The following is a 6,209-nucleotide window of genomic DNA, read 5'->3' on the forward strand; positions in this document are numbered from 1 at the left end:
TATAAAAGAATCAAAAGACGTGTTTTATCTTTCAATAAATTGTTAATAGAAGGGTATAAGTGGTTTCATGTTGAGTTATTCATTACTTTTATATGTTCAATTACCTATCATAATTTTTCCCAGTTTTCATTTATTATGTAAACTGTGAGTCAATTATCTTACGAACTACAACAAACACAATTACTATATGTGAAGTAGGGAATAAAAACATTATTGGTGATAAGAACCCGCTTAATAATAACACTTAGCCAATTTTTATTTTAAATCAAAAATATGTATTTACTTGAGTAGGTTAAACATAATCATTATAAGAACAATACAATAATAAACAATTAAATGAAATCTTAAACCTGGATGAGTGCCCACTTATTTTGATCCACTTGATCACTTCGATCGCTATACAACAGTATGGTATAATTTGCACATTCTGGAGCATCCCCTTGGGGGTAATTTAGGTTGTTATATACATTATGATAATTATATCGTCATATACTATACTCGTATATAACACTAAGCACAATAATGAACGAAAATACATAAATATCGTTTATGACCATTGACCACACATAATTTATATATAATTTTGGATATTTATCCTAATTTATTACAGCTCTTGTAGTATTTCTATATGCAGTGTCGGTTTTATATTTTTTTAATAGTTATAGTTTAATCGTTAAATTAATGTTTTTTTTTCTGCGCAAATGAGTAATTCACGACACGTCTACACAGGATGTATTATATTATCTATATAGGTAACTATGGAAACGTATACTTTATACAGTCATGAGATACATTTAAATTTGTATTTTACTATAAAATATAGTACTTGACCGTAATTTGTTTCATTTATAAAGAATAAGTCTAATTTACAAATTAATTTAAATAAATAGTAATAAATGCAATTAGTTTGAGTATAGTTCAATAACTTTAAATAATTCAAAATGTTATAACAATTGAAATATTAATAATCGAAATATTATATAATATATTATTAAAATACATTGAAATGAATATAATTTTACTTTATTGTATTTCAAACCCTAAATATTTATAAACCTTTTTTTATTGCATATCTAATTACACTGTAGATCGAAGTTTCTATACATTTTAATTTTTATTACATTAACTCAGTTTGAATCTCAAAATAATAGTTACAGAAATATATACCTATGTTATAAGCTTTTATTGTAAAATAAATTTTTAATATTTTTTAAAATATCTGGAAATTCAAATAAATTTAAAATTCACTTATGCAATAAGTTATAACCTTTCTACTATACATATTCTGAAAGTAAATATTATATTACAAAGTTAAGACATATTTAATAATTTTTATGTTTACTACAACCTTAGTAAAATATACATTTTTAAGTAAATACCTATACCATGACATAATGACATATTGATATAAGATTTAAACACATTAGTACAGGGTTCTAAAGAAAACTTGCTATTCAATATATTCAATATACATAATACATTTATGATACATAATTTATACTTCCTGTGTATATTAATCCTAGGTCTAAACGTTTAGTTTACTTATAGTTAGATTAGGAATTAATAAATGCTGCTCTGTATAATATAAAAATAATAGTCTGTATTGATTTAAATTTGAGTCGTATTATAATATCCAATAGAACTTATAAAATAGAGTCTATAGTCTATACCATGACGTATATGTAGTATGTACCCGATTATATAATATACTTTTTTACTGTAATATTTAATATGTATAATGTGACATGACGAGTAGACAGCATACCTTTTAATTCTAATTTTGTCATCGGTACTCACATGAATATCCCACACAATACTATGAATCTGTGATGATAAAAAAAATTATTCACCCAAGTGAATTTCAGCCTAAGGTAAAAATTTTAAACTATATCGATATGTACATAGAAACCATATATTTTCTGAGGAAAAAATAATCAACATTACACGTACAATTTAGTTATTATAGGTACATATATATAACACTACTATTCGATGAATATCGTTATGTAACAGTAATAAAAACTAATGGAAACGATGAACACTAAAATAATTACGGAACATCGGTTGTTGAGTCTTCCCCTTTTAAGATCGGTTAAAACTGAAATAAAATAATTTGTGTAAACCAGTAAATATACAAACCGGTTTTCCGATAATGTGTGTACGAGCCAAGACTTATACATTATAATTGTATAGGTTATAAAATATAATGTAAGTACTATACCATCCACCTAACCAAATCGAATAAATACTGAGTTGACTAGGTTCTCAAGGAATCAACTAAAAAGAAAGGGAATAACGTAAACGCCATTGTCCGAGCAAAAAACTCGTCGAAGTTCGGTGATCCACAAACATGAGTTTAGAAAACAGTTTTTTTGAACACTTAAAATTAATGAGCTTTCGGTAGAAACGGAAAAAAACACGGTTGGTAAACTCAATTTGCATTTTATATAATAAATTCACGTAACACGATATTACAAAAACTTTTTTCCGCGTCAAAGATACAGTGATTTTCTTGCAGTGAACCTCTACTAAATCAGCAAAATAATCAATAATCGTTATAATATTATTATATTATAGGTACCTATATGATTTAATTTTTTATTTAAATGAGCTGCTGTTCAAAATGTATGTCAACGTGTAAGAGTTTTAAAAAACTTTGCGAGTACTATTAATAAGTATAAAATATAATGCCTTAATACGTAAGTATTGCTTTGGTTCAAGATGAAGAAAAATCACTGTGTAAAATATTACTGCATTAGCAGAATGTTTCATATCAAAAGAAAATAATAAATTAGATACAACATAAACATAATAATAATATTATACAGGTACCTACCGATATGGCAATACGTGTAATATTAATATTTTATAGGTATATGGATGTGGTTTAATAATATATAACCACGACACCAGTGACACTGTACACACGATGTATGATAATATTGCTATAAAAGTATAAACCTCTACGCATAGAATAAACGGCGACGACAGCCTGCAGCAGTGGCGGTGGCATATTTATTATAAACATACGCGATATTATACTTCGAAACGTGGAACCCCCTTCCCCCCCCCCCCCGAGGATATAGTAGCCGTTACGACAATATGGTACGATTATTATATTCTGTGGTACCCGGTAGGTATAGGTACGATATATATTCGATAGTTACGAGGGTGGCAGTCGTCTGCGGAGGTGTATTAAACTGATCTCTTTGGCAGTGGAACGGAGTGAATTTCAATCAAATCTCGTTACACAAATGTTTGTACCTGACCACCGGCGGATCTAATATGTATATATAGTTATATAGGTCGGTATTTACATAAATTATAATAATATACACATTTTGTGAGTTATTTTTTTGATTCTCATACTGAAGCGAAAAATATATTATGTAGTCACATTTGATTTCAGATGATTGTTTTTTTTTTTTTTTTACCGGGTGAACGCTTTTTCAGGTAAAACTGGTAAAATCAGTGTTCAGAAATGAGATGAATGTCCGCAGAATCGATTCCGGACACAGGATAATATTCACACAGTGCAAAGTTGGTTCTTCGATTTTGCCAATAGTTTTTTCTCGTATAATACTCGTATTACAGACGGCTGTTAAAAAATAAACCACCTATCCGCCATGACACTCTGGAGGATGGAGTATATTTGGACATTTTTCAATCATCCGTGTATTGTGTACCTTAGGTGTATATTGTAAGCTTCTGTTTTAGATCTACATCTACTTTATACTAATATGTTGAGTACATTCGAGTCCAGCAATCTGTGCTTTACTAGTGGGGAAAGACGACTGTGGAAATATTTTGTGCCGCGTAGAGCCTCAGCCAGTTATCGTGTGGTGTGCATTCAGCATAAAATATGTAACATTTCAGATTTCACAAGTCAAAGACCTCGAACAGTAGAACGGATGTAAGGTTACAGGTAGATGAGCACAATAATTTACTCAGTAAAGGATATTTTAGTCATTTAAGTTGAATTCGGGTATTTATATGCACCCGAAATAATAATGACAATTTCATTTTACATAGGCTACCATTCTATTTACAATATGAAATGGAATTAATAGCCCAATAAAAATATGGTTATTTTAATTGTTATGATTTATAGATAGGTATACAGGTGTAGGGGTGAATAAATATCAGGATATCCAATTTTATCTACATCCTCTACTAATAATTAAAACTGGTGATAGAAATGCTCTAATAATAGATCAATAAATTATCATACATATGTGATCGTACATAATTGTTTATGCATCGACATGTTACTAGTTACTGATACGTATAAGTAAAAACATAAAAATAAGAACTGAGATAAATATTTCATTGAACATAAAAATAGAACAAATAATTTTATAAATAAAGTACCTACACAATGTAATTAAATTATAAAAAAGAGAAGCTCTCGTCATCGAAGCGTATATTTTGATTGTTTCTTGTATAATTCGTGGTTTGAATAGAAATATAAAAATTAGATAACATTAATTACAACTTACAAGAATGGCAAAATAGAGCCATATACCAATTTATTCAAAAAACTAAAAAGATTGTTTAACTTGAAATTTTTATATCAGCTACTTAACTGGCTAACTATCTAGGAAATGAAGTTTGGATGAGAAGTCAAGTGTATTGTTAATATTTTAATACAATATACGACTGTGTTATTGAATATTGATCTTTTTTTGTTAGAAACATTGACAATAATATAATCGTATACAATTATACGTAGCTCTCCACAATGCAATACAAACATATGAATTAACAGTCTGCCAATATTCAGTGGCACAAGCAAAGGGGGTGACTGGTGAGGGTATTCTAAGTGTCCATAAATACCACTGTTATTGAGCATTTGAGCCATGTTTTTGTAAAATACATTCAATGTGGTGTTCGGTCAGGGCAAGCTTTGACCGGCCAAAAAGGAAAACAGAACGATGGCTATTTATAATGTAAATTAACCATGTTGCTATAATGGGTTATGTACCTACTACATTGCATTTACAATTAACATGCTGAACAATATTTTTAAATATTTTTTATAAACTGATCAATTATACCTATGATATACCTACTGTGTGTATTATATTTTTGTCTACACAAACATATAAGGAATAACTCTAGGCGTATCTAGCATCCTAGTTAAAACCCAAACCCTTGCAAAAAAAATTGCCATGAGTTCGACGAGTAAAATAATTAATAACTATATATGTTTATAATAAACTAATTTTGTAAAATGTACCATTTACGAGTGTATGGCTTATGTGTAATTTCAGTAAAGGTTATGAGTTATGACTTAGAGGCTACGTGATGCCACGATGGTGAATATAGGACATAGGTACATGTATTTTTCAATTCAAAAATATATTCGATAATATCTTCTTTTAGAGGGGACAATTGTGTGAGTGTTGATTTATTTTACCTCCAACAAATTACTATAGGCACGGACACATGACGATTGAAAACGGCCAATGGTAGACTTACTGTATGTAACTAGTAACTACTAATTGCTGAATGTTATCCAAACTAATATACTAGAATAAAGTATCTATAAAAGACCAATTTCATCTACACTATAGGAATAGGAATCTCGCATTATGAAATAAGTAGGCGCAGAAGTTGATACAAAAAAAGATAAACCTAATTTTAAAAATCCGTCTTTGTCCTATACGTTCTAACACAAAGTAATTATGATATCAGTTTATTTTGCAACAAAATACTTTCAACATAAGTTTTGAAGTTCTAAATAAATTATAAAAATCCAAAGAAAATCAATTACATCTGAAAGAGACAAATAATAAAATAAAAATCTTAAATTTTTAAACGGATAGTTATTAGTTGATGAGTTTCCATAGTTCTCTTATTCAGCAATAGAAGATTATGTACTTTGAAAACGTTGTGTAGTATTTCCCAAATCTCATGTATTGGGTTTTTGGGTAGTCTAGAAACACTAGAAACACGTGGGACTTTATTTTAATTTCTTATATTTGTTTAATCCCCTACGCCCACTCTCTCTCTCTCACACACACACACAACACACACACACACATACACACACACACACAATACTTAATCCAGGATATGAGCGTTTCTCACAAACGAGGAACGCCTGGCATAATACGAGTAATGTGCATATCACTATGTAAGTAGGTATGAAAACATTAAATGAAATTTATGCATCAAGGCACATCAATCCTAAACGATCGAATCCT

The sequence above is a fragment of the Myzus persicae genome, unplaced genomic scaffold (assembly GCF_001856785.1).
Source record: "Myzus persicae strain clone G006 unplaced genomic scaffold, MPER_G0061.0, whole genome shotgun sequence".
NCBI classification, from domain to species: Eukaryota; Metazoa; Arthropoda; class Insecta; order Hemiptera; family Aphididae; genus Myzus; species Myzus persicae.